This window comes from Terrapene carolina, unplaced genomic scaffold (assembly GCF_002925995.2).
Source record: "Terrapene carolina triunguis isolate 2854851 unplaced genomic scaffold, T_m_triunguis-2.0 Scaffold517, whole genome shotgun sequence".
Classification (NCBI taxonomy): Eukaryota; Metazoa; Chordata; order Testudines; family Emydidae; genus Terrapene; species Terrapene triunguis.
This window is the reverse complement of record NW_020664868.1, coordinates 5,632,100-5,652,322: the sequence shown is the minus strand read 5'-3', so window position 1 is coordinate 5,652,322 and position 20,223 is coordinate 5,632,100. Positions and strand designations below refer to the sequence as shown.

The 20,223-nt window shown below is 43.7% G+C and overlaps 2 protein-coding genes across 2 annotated transcripts in view; one reads left to right on the top strand and one right to left on the bottom strand.

The window, feature by feature from the left end:
• Positions 1-20,223, bottom strand: part of LOC112107877 (zinc finger protein 271-like) — an 879,239-nt gene that overhangs the window by 470,869 nt on the left and 388,147 nt on the right. The gene's annotated exons all lie outside the window — the stretch shown is intronic.
• Positions 1-20,223, top strand: part of PPP1R37 (protein phosphatase 1 regulatory subunit 37) — a 147,540-nt gene that overhangs the window by 1,706 nt on the left and 125,611 nt on the right. The gene's annotated exons all lie outside the window — the stretch shown is intronic.

The following is a 20,223-nucleotide window of genomic DNA, read 5'->3' as shown; positions in this document are numbered from 1 at the left end:
TAGTATTGCAAAGAGCGATTGCAACTGTTGTTTAATGCAAATATGTTTATTTGACAGTAACTAATACTATCTTTAAACTATTTACAAAAGTAATGACTATTAGTAATGCAAAACCAAAGTTCATCTCATAATGTATACTAAGTTTGTATTTTCAGTGCATTTGTCATATTTATCAACCAGATTTTACTTAATGTTTGCTTTCTGCTTTTACCCAGGTTAATGGAATTTCAAAGTGGCTAAAATAGAATTGCTTCACATACTATTTTCTGGAAATGGATTTTGGGTGTAGCTTTTTGAAGTAGGGATTCAGTTTTTGACAGGATTCTGGCATCTAGTTGCTGAAGTAAAGAATGGTGTGTTCAGTGTCTTAGAAATGACATTTCAAATCAATGCAAAGGATATTGCATTCTCTTATATTCATTAGACCTGGCCTCTGGCTGGTACTCCTGAAGCTCAAGACCTAGAGTAACTTTTTCCCATTGGAAATAAAATAAGGTTAATTTGTTTTTAATGTGGTATGTGAGAGGTGTCTCATTGTCTAGTGACTGTCTCTACCCATTGTGCTCAAAGTGATAAGTGCACCAAGGACTAATTCTGTCAGCATTTCTAACTAATGAAACAGTTGGAGTCTTATACTAATCTCTGGACTACTTAGAAGTTAAACTACTGTACATCTTAATGAACATGAAGGATATTTTAGAGAAGTTAAAGATGTGGCTTTGTATGTGTGGTGAGGGCATGACAGAGAGAGGTATGGGTCATCCAGTATAGTGATGGCACTGAAAGTATCAGGTCAAATTAATCTCTGAATTTGGTCATTGTTCTTAATGGTTTGGATCCTTGTAATTACTTTTCTAGTAAATTTACTGAATGCACAAAAAGTTGTACACCTCTACCCCAATATAATGCAACCTGATATAACACAAATTCAGGTTACGCGGTAAAGCAGTGCTCTGGGAGGGCCGGGCTGCGCACTCCGGTGGATCAAGCAAATTCGATATAATGCGGTTTCACCTATAACACAGTAACTTTGGGTCCCAAGGACAGCGTTATATCGAGGTAGAGGTGTATATGCATGGGAGGAAGAAATATTTAAGACTTCAGTCTTCCCTCTTCTTTATATAGCTAAAGGTTTTAGTATAACTCATCTTTTGAAAATTGAGTCTAACCTTTGGCAAGAATGGTGATACAGACCTCACTTCAGGCATAAGAAAATCTGAAGCTCTTGTGAAAATCTGATAGGAGTTTTTGGAATGTCAACGGGTCAGTTTCCTTTGTAGTAACAGACTTACATTTACATTGAAAAGATTTTAATGTCTACTGCAGTTATTGTAGCAATGTGTGTAATGAGGCTGCGCAGCAGTGGTGTAAAGTAATGCACTTGTTTAACAGAACGTTACTAGTGAGCTAAATACGTTTTTAAAATGTTTTACTTGTAATGGCTTTATCACATGGAATTGTGTTAGGATAAGGTCCATTCTAGTCTCCTAAGGCTTTGGCCCTACTAACTTCTGTAGCTGACTTGTTGTGCTTGGCAAAATTGAACATAGAAAATTGATTGTGTTTAATTGAGCCTCCTTGAAGACAGGGCACCCAATGAATGTGTGGACAGGACCCTTGTACAACTGAGTTGCTTCACGCCAGAGAAATGACTTACAAGTGTGAATGAGCCTCAGTACTTCTAATTTTATATTATACAATAGGGGGGCATGGTTTATAGGGAGGAGGGATAGCTCAGTGGTTTGAGCATTGGTCTGCTAAACCCAGGGTTGTGAGTTCAATTCCTGAGGGATCTGGGACAAAATCAGTACTTGGTCCTGCTAGTGAAGGCAGAGGGCTGGACTCAATGACCTCTCAGGGTCCCTTCCAGGTCTAGGAGATAGGTCCGTCTCTCTCTCTCTCATATTTATATTTATATATATATAATCATGTGGGTTATTCATTATGTGGTGGCTTTTACTGGGCAGCTTGATTTAACAATCAGTGCTTCAAATGGTTCTAATCCACATGCATATTCAAATTACCTTGAAAACCGCTGTGCTCATCATGGCCTGAGGGTAGGGTTAGTGGGCTCATTTGGTTCAGGGGTTCCATACACAGACACTCCTCTGCCCCCCAAACTGGAGCTTGAACCATGGGACTAGTGTGCCCCAAACTGATTTATTAGAGGTTCTGTCTGACTCTATACATTCGCACACATCAGGGTCTATGGCAGGGGTGGGCAAACTTTTTGGCCCGAGGGCCACATCGCCGGGTAGGGAAGGCTGTGCCTCCCCAAACAACCTGGCCCTCACCCCCCTCCCGCTATCTGCCCCCTCCCGCTTTCCGCCCCCTGACTGGCCCCCTCAGAACCTCTGACCCATCCAATCCCCCCTGCTCCTTGTCCCCTGACCGCCCCTAACCGTTCTCCAGGACCTCACCCCCATCCAACACTCCCCCCGCTCCCTGTCCCCTGACTGCCCCGCCCCCTGTCCACACCCCTGTCCCCTGACAGGTCCTCCGGGACTCCCATGCCTATTCAACCACCCCTGTTCCCCGTCCCCTGACTACCCACGCCCCCAGAACCTCCGCCTCATCCAACTCCCTCTCCCTGCCACCTTACCATGCCGCTCAGAGCGGCAGGAGCTCGCAGCCCCGCCGCACGGCCAGAGCCAGCCACGCCGTTGCATTACTCGGCGGGCCAGAGCACGGGTGGCACAGTGAGCTGAGGCTGCGGGGGAGGTGGGACAGCGGGGGAGGAGCTGGGGGCTAGCGTCCCCAGCTGGGAGCTCAAGGGCCGGGCAGGATGGTCCCACGGGCCGTACTTTGTCCACCTCTAGTCTATGAGCTACATGTACCTAGGTAGGGAAGAGATTTTTGATACAGTCCTTCCCTTGTCAGGTTTCCAAGAATGATTGCTGTGCACATGAATATTCTCTTGTGTGCATTCTATTTGGGCTAAAAGGCTTTAAAGGAAGTTCTTTTAGAAGTTTTGCCCCAAGAGCTGAGCTTTTATTTTGAAAAGCAGATTTTTTTTTTTTTAGTGCTCTAAAATTGACATGCCTGCTCATATTGTTTTGAAAATGGCTATGCCTCATCAGGGTGAGTCAATCTTAACTCTGCATTAATGAAGTTTTTTGGCAGTAAGTTGTATAAACATTACTCCTGGTAGTGTCAGCAACATAGGCCCTAAAGCTAGATCTCTAATAAAAATGACACACATGAAGAGTTTGGGGAAGACAAAGGTAACCAAAAGGAATGGGATGAAGAACTGGGACTGTTTCTTGTGGAAAGCTTTTTTTGTACGGTGTTTGTCGGCTTCCCTTTCAGTTACATTTTGACTTTTTAAATCTGTGGAAACTATAGGAAAACTGATGGGACAATGTGGGGTGTTTTTTGAGAGAATTTGCTCTAACAGTATATGGAAACACTAACATAATTGTGTTGGTTTTCTGTTTGAGTAATTTCTAAGTAGACTTGCTCATCTAATTTCTCATTTTTCCTTAATATTTAAGTCTTCCTTTCCCATTTCTTTATCTCCCAATTTCCATTACTCAAGAAATGGGTGCTTTAAGCATTGACAATTTATAATCCTCCAAGATTGACTTCTTTGAGGACCAACTGTTCCCTCCTCCACAAAAATTTGATAGCAAATGTAGTTACTATAAAATGTTTAATTAGGCTTATGGAATCCGATGAATCCATCCACCATGTATAAAGCATGTGAGCTAGGTGTTTCTGCTAAAACAGGGATCGGCAACCTTTGGCACGCGGCCCACCGGGGTAATCACCGTGGCGGGCCGGGCCGGTTTGTTTACTTGCCACATTTGCAGGTTCAGCTGATTGCAGCTCCCACTGGCTGCGGTTCGCCGCTCCAGGCCAATGGTGGCTGCGGGAAGCGGCATGGACCGAGGGAAGGTTGCCGATCCCTATGCTAAAATGAATAATAGTGAAATAGGGTGGATTTGATTTAAATCATGATTTAAATCAATTTGATTTAAAATCACTAGTCAGACTTGATTTAATCATGGATTTCTACATAAAAGTGCATTCTTGTTGGTTGTTATAACCTTAATACATAGTCTTCACAACTCAGATAGATGTAGGTTTCATTTTTAGAAGGTACACACTATACATTTTTAAAGTGATTTATTTTGAAAACTTTTCAGATTAATTTTACAGCTATAGTGGAAGATAAATGATTGTTTGGTTATTTCATTTACCAAAGGTAATTGAAGCAGATAGTTCACCTCCCAGTGACTTCATAAATATTTCCAATTCAACAGGTTAATCATTAATATTTGGAGGATTTTCTTGCCATGCTGTATTAGGAGGAGGAGATCACCAGACAGACATTTAAATTGTTTTATTTAACTAAAACAACAACGTTATGTATTCTGGATTTTTTTCTTCAACAGCAAACACATAATAGTTTAACAAAACCAGCATATGAATTTTTGAATTTAGTTAAACATTCAAGTTTTTTAAAATCAGTTTGTTTTTAAAATCAGTGAGCAGAGTACCTGGGCACGGGGCTGGCAGCCGGCATCCAGGGTGTGGGGCAGCAGTGGAGCCTAATGGTTAAACATTTAACTGGTAGAATCTTAGTAGTTTAAACGTTTACTTTGTAAAAATGCTATTTATATCCCTAACACCAGTTTAAATTTTTTTGGTAATTTATTTCAAAATATCTGTCAGCAAGTATGTCTGTAACAATACAGACAACAAAAAAGATTCAGGAAATGTTTTTTGACAAATAGATTCCTTTCTAGGCATATTAATACAGAACTCTGAGTAATAATTCATTTAAACTACAATACAGAACTGTATTTCCCGCATCCCCCAGAAGCAATGCAAAGGCTTGGGGGAGTCGGGGTAATGGAGTAACTGCAGGAGAAGGAAGTAATTACTGGAAAGGAGCCTGGGTGTGAGCTTGGAGGGTTGTTGAATATAGGTAGGAAAAGTATGGAACAGGTTTTTGGGGGGGATAGGAAAGGATTGTTAGGGAGCTTCCCCCATGCAGACCCTGGCTGACCTCTAGCCTCTCCCATTTAGTCAGGCCCATGTGTCCTTGCATCCACTTCCCCTTGTATCCATGTGTCTCTGTGCCCCCACTCAGCCACCTCATTCCCCCATGTGTCCCTGCACCCCCATGTGTCCTTGCAGCCCCTTCCCCGTCCCCATGTATCTGTGCTCCCACTCAGCCACCCCTATGCCCCCCTGTGGCCCTGCACCCCCTCCCCTGTCCCCCTGTGGCCCTGCACCTCCACTCCCATTCAGCCTCTGTCCCAGTCTGTCTTCCCCCACTAGCCCTTATGAGTCCCTGTCTGTGAGACCCCCCCCCCCCCACACACACACAGCAGTCCTACCTTGTCTGTATCCCCTGTCTCCTGACCTGGCCTGACAGATACTGTGAAGAAGGCTCTGCAGGCTCTTTCTCTTCCATAGCTGGCTGAGAGCAGTGTTCTGTTCAAGTGGCACAGCGCCCTATGGTGGACAAAAGGCGGAACTGCAGCAACTTTCCAGCAGAAGCCATTTTCTGTGAAAAAATTAAATATGAACGGCATATTAATTATGCATGTGTGCAGTGGCGCAAAATTCCCACAGGAGCAAAGTCTGCAGAGAAACAATACAGCACCAAGGTCACGTTCAGATGGTTCTTTGTAATCATAGGGATAATGATTTAATTCTTTAGATGAATTGCTAAATTCTATGGGAAATTCTGAATTCTGTGGCAAAACCTTAAACTGAAGCATGGTGTGTATTTCCCATGACATTTAATGAGACTTTCCTTTTTAAACAGTTCACTAGACTAGAGTTCCTTTTCTTTTAACATCTTTCATACTGATGTATCAGAAGGTCAGTTTCTTTGAGTGACTTCTTATGTACTGATAATGTAGTGGCTCTAGAGTCCATAACTAGAGACCTTCTTTTCTGATTCCCAAAGGAATGTAGCATATCTTGTTTTGCAGAAATGAACCAACTCAACAGAACTTCTAATTTGTTTTTATACATGGAAATTATGTAACTAAAATGTGTCCATGCAGTGGTCTGAGCTTATATATACAATGTATTTTAAAAATTACATACAAATTCCAAAATTGCATACAGATTCCAAAATCAACTTGGCTGTAGTAAAATTAGACTTTTGGGGAGCAAAGGTAATCTGATTCAAACAAAATAAATATTATGCACAACATATGTTGAAGAGCTTTGGCAGACTAGGTACCATTCATGTCATTGTAGGGAAATAAAAAATGTAAGACTCCTTGAGAAGACCAGATCGTCTCAGATTCAGCATATCTCATTCTTCTCTGATCTTCTTGGCAGACAGCATGTCAAGAACAGAGCCTCTAGTCTCAAGTGTCTCATGTCACCCTTTCTCACTTAGCAGCCTTTGTGTACTTTTCATGTTTCTCTGTTTATTTTACTGTCTAACTCCCCTCCCCACAAAGTGCTGTGCCTTGGTGTTTTTGTAGACAGAGATGCACTGCTTGTCTCATGCCATATCTATGTTATGCTTTTAAAAGTCCTTCATCATAATCATTAACTTGGCTAAATGGTTCAGGTTCCTGTTTTTCTGTACACATTGCATGTTTTTTCCAGATGAGCACTTCCCCATTCCATCTGCTCACTGTTCTAACCTAAGAATCATGCTTTTGCATGTTAATTGTCCTCCCTGGAAGTGTTAAGCTAAAATCCAGCTCGCAGCCTACCTTATATTTGAGTTTAAAAGAGAGAGGTCTCATAACACTTTCTTAACACTAATTCTGGTCTATATGAACTGTCAGATAGGAGCTCAAAGATGAGAATCACCCTTACAAAAATAATGTTGAGTGGCTTAACTCAGTGGCTTTCAACCTTTCGAGGCTACTGTACCCCTTTAAGGAGTCTGATTTGTCTTGTGTACCCCAGGTTTCACCTCCCGTAAAAACTACTTGTGTAAAATCAGACATAAAAATACAAGTGTCACAGCACACTATTACTGAATAATTGCTTAGTCTCATTTTTACCAATATAATTATCAAATAAATCACTTTGAAATATAAGTACAATATTTATATTCTGTGTACAGTATATAGAGCATTATACACAAGTCATTGTATGAAATTTTAGTTTTTAATCACTTTGCTAGCTCTTTTTATGTAGGCTGTTGTAAAACTAGGCAAATATCTAGATGAGTTGATGTACCCCCGAAAGACCTCTGTGTACCCCCAGGGATATGCGTACCCCTGGTTGTGAACCACTGGCTTAACTGATCACAGCTGCATTGCATGTGGTAGAGTGGTGGTTTTTCATGTAGTTAAGAGGCAGCCCATTTGCTAGTTTGTATTAAAATGATTCTAAATTCTGCAGCAAGGTTCCCTGGATGGTATAACACTACGGTGCAGTAGAATGGAAGTCTGAGGTAGCATCATTAAATTTAAAAAAACAGAAACTAACAAGCCTTTATTTTCATACTGCGTTAAAAATATAATCTGTGTAATAAACCTCTCTATTTAAAATAATTTTTATGCTATCACAGCAATCTTCTTCTTTCAAAGTTTGTGGACACTTTCATGTAAACTTGGAACTTTTTGGTAAGTTGGAGGAGGGGTTTGACACCCAGAAAGGGATGGAAGTTTTGGAATTGTGGAATAAACACATTAGCTTGTCTCTTTTATTAATTATCTCACTGTTTCTTTAACTCTGGCATCTAAAGTCCTGTCATTATGTTTCAGAGTAAACACAGAATTTTCTATATTCTGTGACTTTGAATTGGATGGGAGTTGCCTGTAGCCACCTTAATTGTTTTTCACTACATTTTTCATATGTTTGAATTTTACCAGAGCATGGTTTAACAATACTTAATAGCTTTAGAAAATTAGAAGTAGGAAAATAAGTGAAAATACAGAGACCTAGAAAGTGGAGGAATTGGAATGGGATGGGGAGGAAATCAAAGGAAGACAAATTAGCTTGCATAATATGGATTTACAGAAAGATGTGATTAGAGGGCTTTTATGGTGAAAATGTCTTGCTGCATCTTCCAGGAGTGGGAGAGCAAGCCCAAATTGTGTCTCAGAGAGAGGGTGGTGTTTTTCCCCATTATGAGGGTAGATGTTAAATCTTGTTCTCTTTTAGCAAGGAGGATGTGGCTCTTTTGTAATGCCTCAGTCAGATTATTTTGGGTAAATCAGGAGTGGTGAAGATCGTTTTTAGAGAAGAGGCTATGAGAAGGGGTTATCCTCGTCCAGGAAGAAATAGTAAACTTCAGCAGAGGGCAATGGAGTACTTAAATGCTTCTGAGGTGAAAGGAGCTATCATGAGGCAGGACCAAAGGATATGTGATAAGTTGGTGATCCTGTCTACTAGCTGGTGTTCTCTGTAATCTGTTGAGTTTTTTGTTTTGGGTTTGATAGAAATGGAGCACACTATCAGCTGCACCAATTAGTTTCCAAGCTTCACCCCCAGGACAGGTTCCAAGCTATTAATTACATGCTGTCCTGTATAGGAGGGAGGAGGAATAGAAGACTCATAACAGTGGTCAGCTGTGGCTGAATGGCTTGTGTGGGCATCTACTTACTTGGGAGGTACATTGCCTGAGTGAGGAGGTAATAGGTTCAAGGGATGCTCTTATTTTGGTTAAATGAAAGTAAAGATTTCTACAACCCTAACTTTTTCATGAAAAAACCCAAACAAACAAGTATACAGTACCCAGGCCATAGAAAATAAAGGTAATAGATCCTCTGTTCCAGTAAACAGACTTTGATTATCCTTCCTTGTATGTAGGAAATGATGGTCTCTTCATATAATAAGGAGCCAAGGAGAAAAATTGAATTCCTCACACCAATTACCCCTCTCTGACTTCCTCCCTTGCTGCAGTAACCCAGGGCTCAGGTGGGAAAGGATCTGCCACTTAAATACTTGGCTTTGAATACTGCCCTGGAATACTCTGTCATCAATTTTATGGGTGGATACCCCTGGTGATCAGGGTTGGCTTCAGAGCGTCTATGCACACAGCTGCATTGCGAAGTGCTAACTGCTCAACTTCTGATGCAGTGTGCTGTACAATACCAGAATAGTATTGGGTGCCTTGACAGATCACTATTAAGAGTTATTAACATACATCTTTTTCTCTGACTGATGAATGCATAAGGCTGCAGCAACTGCAGTTACACAAAATGTAAAAAGAACGGGAGTACTTGTGGCACCTTAGAGACTAACAAATTTACTTGAGCATAAGCTTTCGTGGGCTCCAGCCCACTTCATGTAAAGTGAAGCCCAAGGTTGGTGAGCTGCACCCTGCCCAACTCCACTGTGTGAACGCATTATGATACAGTCTGTAATTCTATTACCACATACTATTTATTCCACAGGATCCATGCCTCACTTAAAACATGGGATGCGGGATGGACAGTGCTTAGAATGAAGGAATCTGTTTGTCAGACCCTGTTTCTTTTGTTACAGAAGTTGGGAAGTGTGGAGAATGAGGCAGTGGAATGTAGGAAGGAGAATTATTTCCTTGTTGTCCCCCCCACTTGTATCATTCTTCTGTCTTTTCCTTTGTAAACTTCTTAAGGCGGAGACTGTCTTATATGTTCAATCAGCGGCTGGCACAATGGGGTGCTGGTCTGTTACTGGGGTACCTATGCATTATTGCAATACAAATAATAAAGAATGGTTTAGTCAGTTGAATGCCATCCTGGAGAACTGAATTCTGTCCCTGCCTCTGCCACAGTGTTCCTGTGTGGTGCTGGGCAAATCACTTAGATCAATTTTTTCTCAGGTGGTTAATTAAATGTGTACTCCTCATTTTCTGGGTGCTCATCTTGAGACCTTGGAGCCAGATTGTGTGTGTGTGTGTGTGTGTGTGTGCGCAGAACTGCAACTGAATTTGATGGGAACGGTTGATGCTCAGCACCTTTGGCAGTAAGGCAGTGTGGTCTGGAGGACTAAGCATATGGGGTGGGAATCAGACAGACTATAGACGTTAGTTAATCCTCACAACACCCCTGTATATGTGTTACCACCCCATTTTACAGATGTGGAAACAGACAGAAAACTCACCTCCAGAAAACCAGGCTAACAGCAAAACTAGATTTCAAACTCGGGGACTCCTGATTCCCATCTTGTATGTTTATCCTCAAACGATGAGGATAAATTTTTTTTTACAGCTGTTTCATTCCCAGAACAACATCAGTCCTGCGAATTGAATGAGGAAGGGGGTACTGTGGGAAAAAAATGTGGTAAATTTAATTCTGGCATTTCCTAACTCTTGAGTGTTGGACTTTAACAAGCTGATGTTAAGTTTTTAGATTTCTTGATTGGATACACTTCTAGTTTATATACAACTTTTCTACTTTGGTAGGATTATCTTCCTGTTTTCTGTAACTAAATATTCTCTTTAAAGTCATATATTTGACACTCAGGTGTATGAGTGATTGAAGTCTCAGTGCACTATCCTGTGTATGATAGTGAGTCCACAAAAAGATGATCTGTTAGTTAGTTGACTTGGGAACACAGTTTCAGTTGCTAAACTTTAGTGTTAATTCCTAAATCTCATTTTGTCAATTAATGTCACTTTTCATGCATTTTGATTATTTCTCTCCATCACACTTGTGCATAGACTAGTTTGGATAAAAAATTACTCTTAAATGAATTTTTGATTTAAATTGGCTTGGTTTCTTATTTACATGTTCTTTACTGTCTTTGTAGTCTTACATTGCTAATGTGGATGCCTTGCAATTGTTTAATTTCTTAATTGTTTGTAGAATTTCAACTCTTTCAACTATTTCAGTCCCTGCTGACTTGGACTAGAGGATACAGTTTTATGGGGTACTCATTTTAAAGCATTCCGATATGATGGAGATAATTCCCAGTAGAAGGATCTCCAAGAAGTTAGCTTGTCTCATTTCCACCCCATTATAGTTTTACTCCGCTCTCATTCCATTTGTTATGCCTTCCTACATGATTGGTACCACAGATGCAGTTAAGGTTACATGATATTTTCCATTATAAAGCTGTGTTTTCAGTGTCTTATAACTTTGCCAGTCTTAAACTGTTGGAGCTGATTTTTTTGGAAAGCTTCAGCTAAAATGGTGGTTGTTTCTCAGAATAGGGATGAGGAAAAATACGTGTATTTTGTCTTTGTTTAAAAAAAAATTTCTTAAACTGTTTGAGATGCTTTAGTGTCTCCATAGGGGCATGGATCAGTGTTCACGTCTCACTCCTTGATAGTACCCGGGCCAGGGACGCTAATGATCCAACCAGCGGACCAAATTTGCTGATGAATCCTGGTCACATGCCACCTGAGGGACGTTGTGAATACGCGAAGAAGAGTGTCTCCATGCTTTGGAGCAGGGACTTGACACTTGGCAGGGGTTATCCTTGTGTCAGGGATGTGTCTTTCACATTCCCTGTGAAAACTTGGACAATTTATGCAGGTTAGTTTACACTAGTATCGCTACAGTGGCGCAGCTGTATCGATGTAGCTGTGCTGCTGTAGCGCGGCTAGTGCAGTTGCTCTGTGACAATTGGAGAGCTCTTCCATCCGGCATAATTACTCCACCTCCCCAAGTGGCGGTAGCTATGTCAGTGGGAGAGCTTCTTCCACCGACATAGCACTGTCCTTAGGTCGGTGTAACTTACATTGCTCAGGGGGGTGGCTTTTCCACAACACTGAGCGACTTAAGTTATACCGAAGTAAGTGCTAGTGTGTACAAGTTACTCCTGGGGGAATTCTGCACCACTGCGCAATGCAGAATTTTGCAGAAATTAACATGCGTGCAGAATTTCCTTTCCCCCACAGATATGGGCTGCAGTGCTGCTAGCCGCCACTAGGGGATGATGGACCTGTCAGAGCCCAGCTTGCACACAGAAGACACTGCCAGGGGGGAGGGGGAGGAAGCTAGAGGGTTCCTGGCAGCTGCAGTTCCCAGCATGCCCTGAGGGAAGGGAAAGGTGGAGTGCAGGAAACTCTGTGCAAACCTGGGACCGAGCATCAGCCTGTTGATCCCTCTGGATCCCTGGGCTTGTGGGGGAGGGGCTGGGCTCTGGGGGGAGGGAGGGGGTGTGGGTGTCTTGGCGGGGGTGGCCCTGCAGCTGGGCTATGGCGAGGGAAAGGGGTGCGGGTATCTGGGCAAGGGGGGTTCCCATGGCTGGGCTCTGGGGGGAAGGAGGGGGTGCAGGTATCTGGGCAAGGAGTGGCCCCGTGGCTGGGCTCTGGGAGTGGCAGGGGGCAGAGAAACAGGATTGGGTTGTCATAGGGGTTTCTTTAACTCCTGGGGGAATTTTTCTGTTTGTCTGTATTGTACATACTTGCTGACAGGTATTTTGAAATAAATTACCAAAATAATTGAAACTGACATGATTTTGTAGTGTTATTTTGGCAAAATTTGAAGAGTTTTGCAGAATTTTAAAATCGTGTGTGCAGAATTTTTAATTTTTTGGTGAACAATACCCCCAGGAGTAACACGCCCTAAGATTTGCTCATTAGGCAACCCTGACTCATTCCCAAAGCACAGTTGGTCCTGTTCAATTAATTAGGCAGGGGTCCTGTGGAAAAAAATAGTTTGTGGTCTTGTTATTGAAGACTGTCTCATAATGCATATTCTGAATTAAAATTTTATGGAAATCTTAATTCTGGTATTTCCTAATTTTGTTGAGCTCTTGATTCTGCATCTTTAATGTTCTTTTAACAAGTGTTTATTGTAGGTAATTGATTATAAGTAAGGCTACGTTTTAGTCACGGGTATTTTTAGTAAAAGTCATGGATCGGTCACGGGCAGTAAAAAAAATTCATGGCCCGTGACCTATCCATGACTTTTACTACATACCCCAACTAAAACTTGGGCGTGGGGGACGTGGGTGCTCTGGGGGGCAGCCTGGGACCCTGCTGGTGCTGCGGGGGGAGAGTGGGCAGGGCTGGCAGGTGCTCCCTACCCTGCTCCGCCTGTCCCTGCAGCTCCTAGACGGCAGAGGGGCCAGGGGGCTCTGTGTGCTGCTCCCGGTCCTGCCATAAGCACTGGCTGCACAGCTCCCATTGGCCGGGAACCACAGCCAATGGGAGCTGCAGGGGCGGGGCCTGCAGGCAGTGCGTGGAGCCTCCAGCTCCTCCTCTTACCTAGGAGCTGCAGGACCATGCCAGTGGGAGCCAGGGAGCCCCCACCCTGAGGTAAGTGCCCCACCCACACCCAAACTGCTGCTGCTGACCCAAAGGCTGCCTGGCTCGGGCAGCCCCTGAGCCAGCAGCGTCCGCTGCAGAGGTCACGGAATCTGTGACCTCTGTAACAGACTCGCAGTCTTAATTATAAGTGGGGAAATTCCCTAACATTCTATCTATGGTTCCCGTCACCATCTTGAGTACCTCTATCATTAATGTAAGTATTCTCAAACAGCTCTGCAAGTTATGAAGTACTGTTATCTCAATTTTATATTTGGGGAAACTGAGGCACAGAGAATAAACAACTTGCCCAAGGTCACACAGGAAGTCTGTCAGAGAGGGGAGAACCAAAGCCAGGTTTCCCAAGTCTGAGACGCATCTTTAATCTCGAAGCCATTCTTTTCACTGGCACCAAGGAGGCAGCTTCCTATCCTGTTCTTACTTATGGTCACAGATGGGCCAGGTCATATTCCTCACTTACTGTGCCCCTTATATTTTTTCAGCACCTTGCTTTTTTGATTGCTATTTGGAAGTTTTTGGCTACTTCTTAGCTAGACTACCTTTTCATTGAGTGTGGAATATTTATGAGTAATCTCTAGAGTCATTAGACTCTATTTGGTTTCCATTTTTTGGTAGACTGCATCTGCCAATTCAGAGACAGACCCTCTGGAAACACCTCATTTCTAGGAAGAAGGCAGCTGTGAGGAATCTTTGCTGGGTGTGTGTCATGTTCTGGAGCGCAGTCCAGACCAGTGAAGAGCTGTGTCACCGCATGCCCTGTAACTCTGGGTGCCTTAAATGCTCCGCCGACGTGCATGGGCTGAAATTGTGGAAAAGCAGCATCACTTGCCCCATAACCTCAGCCGTGCAGAACACAACGCCATCCACAACCTCAAGAACAACTCTGACATCGTAATCAAAAAGGCTGACAAAGGAGGTGCTGTTGTCGTCATGAATAGGTCGGAATATGAACAAGAGGCTGCTAGGCAGCTCTCTAACTCCACATTCTACAAGCCATTACCATCTGATCCCACTGAGGGTTACCAAAAGAAACTACACCATCTGCTCAAGAAACTCCCTGAAAAAGCACAGGAACAAATCTGCACAGACATGCCTCTAGAACCCCGACCAGGGGTATTCTATCTGCTACCCAAGATCCATAAATCTGGAAATCCTGGATGCCCCATCATCTCAGGCATTGGCACCCTGACAGCAGGATTGTCTGGCTATGTAGACTCTCTCCTCAGGCCCTATGCTACCAGCACTCCCAGCTATCTTCCAGACACCACTGACTTCCTGGGGAAACTACAATCCATTGGTGATCTTCCAGAAAACACCATCCTGGCCACTATGGATGTAGAAGCCCCCTACACCAACATTCCACACAAAGATGGACTACAAGCCGTCAGGAACAGTATCCCTGATAATGTCACGGCACGGCAAACCTGGTGACTTTGTCTTCACCCACAACTATTTCACATTTGGTGATAATGTATATCTTCAAGTCAGCGGCACTGCTATGGGTACCTGCATGGCCCCACAGTATGCCAATTTTTTTATGGCTGACTTAGAACAACGCTTCCTTAGCTCTTGTCCCCTAGCACCCCTCCTCTACTTGCGCTACATTGATGACATCTTCATCTTCTGGACCCATGGGAAGGAGGCCCTTGAGGAATTCCACCAGGATTTCAACAATTTCCATCCTACTATCAACCTCAGCCTGGACCAGTCCACACAAGAGGTCCACTTCCTGGACAGTACAGTGCAAATAAGTGATGGTCACATAAACACCATCCTATACCAGAAACCTACTGACCGCTATACTTACCTACATGCCTCCAGCTTTCACCCAGACCACATCACACGATCCATTGTCTACAGCCAAGCTCTAAGATACAACCGCATTTGCTCCAATCCCTCAGACAGAGACAAACACCTACAAGATCTCTATCAAGCATTCTTAAAACTACAATACCCACCTGCTGAAGTGAAGAAACAGATGGACAGAGCCAGAAGAGTACCCAGAAGTCACCTGCTACAGGTCAGGCCCAACAAAGAAAGTAACAGAACGCCACTAGCCGTCACCTTCAGCCCTCAACTGAAACCTCTCAGGCGCATCATCAGGGATCTACAACCTATCCTGAAGGATGATCCCTCACTCAAACCTTGGGAGACAGGCCAGTCCTTGCTTACAGACAGCCCCCCAACCTGAAGCAAATACTCACCAGCAACCACACAACAAAAACACTAATCCAGGAACCTATCCTTGCAACAAAGCCCATTGCCGACTCTGTCCACATATCTATTCAAGGGACACAATCATAGGACCTAATTACATCAGCCACACCATCAGGGGCTTGTTCACCTGCACATCTGCCAAGGTGATATATGCCATCGTGTGCCAGTAATGCCCCTCTGCCATGTACATTGGCCAAACTGGACAGTCTCTACGCAAAAGAATAAATGGACACAAATCAGATGTCAAGAATTATAACATTCAAAAACCAGTCAGAGAACACTTCAACCTCCCTGGACACTCAATTACAGACCTAAAAGTCGCAATTCTTCAACAAAAAAACTTCAGAAACAGACTCCAACGAGAAACTGCAGAACTGGAATTAATTTGCAAACTGGACACCATTAAATTAGGCTTGAATAAAGACTGGGAGTGGCTGGGTCATTACACAAACTAAAAACTATTTCTCCATGCCAGTTTCCCCCCTTACTGTTACTCACACCTTCTTGTCAACTGTTGGAAATGGGCCATCCTGATTATCACTAAAGTTTTTTTTTTCCTCCTGCTGATAATAGCCCACCTTAATTGATTTGTCTCGTTAGAGTTGGTATGGCAACCTCCATCTTTTCATGGTGTGTGTGTGTGTCTTCCTACTGTATTTTCCACTCCATGCATCTGATGAAGTGGGTTCTAGCCCACGAAAGTTTATGCCCAAATAAATTTGTTGGTCTCTAAGGTGCCACAAGTGCTCCTTGTTCTTTTAGCCTGAACATGGACAGCCAACAGAGAAGCATGCACTGAGTGTCTTTGTGTTAATCAGCTATGACTCAGCGATCTGATTCCGGCAGCCTGCTTGTTACACCCCAGTCATGCTGTAATAACTACCGTTCTTGATGGCAACTAGCCAAGTGACGTCAGCATATCCCAGTCCTGAATTTTCCTGAAACCATGTGTTCTGCAATGCCCAGCCCTTTCCTGGGCTGTTTGGAGGAATAATAAGGTTTGTTTTCTCCTTTAAAGAGTCTGTACCGAGCAGCTTGCCACATTCACTGGTGTTAACAATCACTTCAGGTACAGCACTGAGTTCTTGTAGATTTAAATCCTGTTTTTATTAAGAACAGGACATAGGTAAAGTGATGCCAAGTAAAAGAAATAAAGGTCAAGATGGTTACAAGCAAAATACTAAAAGTGAAAAATACGCCTCTAAAAGGAAGGTAATCTAGGAAGGTACAGACTCTATTTAAGATGGCTCCTCTCTTTGCCCAGCATGACTGACTGTCTCGGTCAGGACTTTCCACAGAAGAACGTGGTGCTGCTTGCCCGTGTCCTCTTAGATGAAAGATAACTTGGGATTCTTCCCCCTCTCTTTTCTAGTCCAGTGAACCTGTGAAATGGATTTTCTGAAGATTGCCCCTCCTCCCCTCCCAAAATTAAAGTTCATTCAAGCTGTGAGGAAAGAGACATGGAATCTGGTGGAGAAGGAAGTTTCATGTTGGTTTCATCCCCCACTGTTTGCTAAAATGCAAATTGATCGGTTCTTACCCTCTCCAATGCAAATGAACGGTCACTTGATATGTGATTGCTGGTTGACTCAGATGACACCTGACTGGAGGCATCGGCTTGTCCTTTGGGAGAAACCTGTTTACTCGCTCCCCAGACTTGTCTGGTAAACACACTTTAGTTTCACGTTTCTTGTTTGGTCCTTGGGCATTTACTATACATATACTATGTAAGAATATTAATGATCAGTGTGTTAAGTTTTCCAGGGATACCCTTACATGATGCATATCTTAGATAGTTTTCAATTAATGAAATGAACTGGTTCAATTAATGAACACTGAACTGGTCAGGCCAGCTAAAACTCACTAGATACCAGTGAGCCTCTTGCATTGGGATGCTGTTAGAGCAGAGGTCCCCAAACTGTGGGGTGTGCTACCCTAGGGGGGAATGGAGGAATGTTCAGGGGGCACCCCCCCCTCCTTAGGTAGCGGAGAGGGAGCACCACACAGCTCTGCTGCTGGCCCCAGCTTCAGCCCCTTTACCCCATCTGTGGCCCTGTTTCTGGCCCTGGCTCCGGTGGGGGGACAGGGACAAGGGTAAAGGGGGGGAAGATAAAAAGTTTGGGGACCACTGTGTTAGTCATGGTGTGAGGGGGGGAAGGCCTAGACTTGGCCTAGAAATAGTAGACCTAGCTCGTCTAATACTACTGTTGGGAGCATTAAGCTGCTGTCTTTGGGGAGTACTTTCCTCTAGGTCACTTTTTCCTTTTACTAAGTATGAAGGACATGGGAGCTTCTGGTAATATGTTTATGAATATTATGTTTATGCTGTTAGCCTTTTGAACTTATATAGCAAACTTCTGCTGTACCTTACCTCTATCTGCAGGAAAGTTTAGGTAACAGTTATGACAGATGTGAGATGTTGGAAGAATGGAAACTTCAGACTATTGTGTGGAGATGGTCCTGATGCTATGGTCCCAAGGGATGTTCATGGATATTAGATCTATAAATGTTTTATGTGTATCTTTGTGAGCTAGGGTATTCTGGCTGTATGGGGGATAATTACAGAGCTTTCTGCAGGAACTAAAATCACTTGGAAATAACTAATGCAAATCCCTGGACAAGTAAATAAGTTTGTAGAAGTGCCACCCATGGAGGAAACTGCATATACTCATTTTGACTGGATTCAAGAGCCCCGGCCTACAAAAAACTTAGGTTTACAAAGGATCAGGCTGAACTGACTTGTGAAGCTCTTTCATACAAGAACTGACCTGAGACTTAACCAAGAGGGCAAAACCTTGCTAGAAAGTTTTGAAGGACTTTGAAACCTACCAGGGTCTCCATGTGGAAGATGGGTGACACCTGTTAAGCTTTGCGTATATGTAGAGCAGGGGTGGGCAAACATTTTGGCCCGAGGGCCACATCTGGATATAGAAATTGTATGGTGGGCTATGAATGCTGATGAAATTGGGGTGGGGTGCGGTAGGGGGTGAGGGATCCGGCTGGGGGTGCAGGCTCTGGGGTGGGGATGAGGAGTTTGGGGTGCAGGAGGGTGCTCCGGGCTGGGACTGAGGGGTTTGGAGGGCGGGAGGGGGATCGGGGTGGGGCAGGAGGTTGGGGTGCTGGTGGGTGGCTCAGAGGTGCAGGCTCTGGACAGCTCTTACCTCAAGCAGCTCCTGGAAGCAGTGGCATGCCTCCCCCCCCCCCCCAGCTCCTATGCAGAGGCACAGCCAGGCCGCTACTTCTGGGAGCCACGTGGATCAGCCCCGGAGCTTGAGAGTTGGGTTAAAATGGCTGGCAGGCTGGATCCAGCCCATAGGCTGTAGTTTGCCCACCCCAGATGTGGAGTGTTTTGTTTTGTAATGATTTCTCTAATGCTTTTGTCCTAAGTAAATGCATTTTGCTTTGTGAAAGCTGGCTGGTCACTGGTACACCCTGCCACTTCCCCTGGGAAACAGCAGAACTGCAGGCACTGGGTTAAAGTCAGACCTGCTGGGATAATCACAGTAAATTGCAAAAGCAGCAAAGAGTCCTGTGGCACCTTATAGACTAACAGACGTATTGGAGCATGACATGCATCCGACGAAGTGGGTATTCACCCACGAAAGCTCATGCTCCAATACGTCTGTTAGTCTATAAGGTGCCACAGGACTCTTTGCTGCTTTTACAGATCCAGACTAACACGGCTACCCCTCTGATACTAGTAAATTGCAAGGGAATTTCAGCCTAAATCCCTAGTCTGGAGGGAGAGATGTGAGCTCCCACCTAAAGAAAGGTGATGGCTAAAGGCTTGAGTTAGTGGTGTCCTCAAGGAGACCATGAAGGGAACAGAAATAGTTACTGTGGACCTGTGACACCTGGTACTTAACTGATGATACAGATGTCAACATCTTCTAAAATGTAGTCCTATGAATCGAGCTGGGCCCAACACCCCTGGCTTGGGGCAGGGGTCTTCAGGCAAGAAACCCAAAACAAGAATTTCTAGAATAGATAAAAATCTGAGGCAGTGACTGTAGGGAAGCAGACTTAATGCACTGGTACCTGGAATAAGTGGGGCCAGCCAAAGCTTTGCCGGAAATGCTAATCTTTAGGTAAGAAGAGATACATGTAGACTTCTTTGTGTTAATCCTTTTCTCCAATTGCTATGTTCCTGTGGATGAATAAACAGTACTTTGTTTTGAAGTAGCTGTACTGTGTTGCTATATAATCACTCGCTGGTCACAACTCATGAGGGAAGGCTCTTCTGCAGGTGCCAAACCCAGTTGGGCCTGTTAAGGAAGCACAGTTGGTAAACAGGGATGCTATAGCTCAGAGACCTGGTCTGTGAATGAGAGAATTGTGGGATTCCACCTCAGGATAGAGACCAATATGGTTTCAAAGCTGCAGGTTCCCTGTAGCTTAGTTTTCTCTTCCTCCAAAACTGAATTTCTGATTCTGGCCAATGCTTCTGGAATGGTTTGCTAGAAAATAATTTGATCTTTTGGACTACCAAAGAGAAAAGCAAGGAGAACTGGAAGAGTTCTCTTAATCTTCACCTACGCTATGTTGTCACTGACAAATTAAGCTGCCATGGGATAAAAGGGAAGGTCCTTTCATGTATTGAGAACTGGTTAAAAGACAGGGAACAAAGGGTAGGAATTAATGGTAAATTCTCAGAATGGAGAGGGCTAACTAGTGGTGTTCCCCAAGGGTCAGTCCTCGGACCGATCCTATTCAACTTATTCATAAATGATCTGGAGAAAGGGGTAAACAGTGAGGTGGCAAAGTTTGCAGATGATACTAAACTGCTAAAGATAGTTAAGTCCAAAGCAGACTGTGAAGAACTTCAAAAAGATCTCACAAAACTAAGTGATTGGGCAACAAAATGG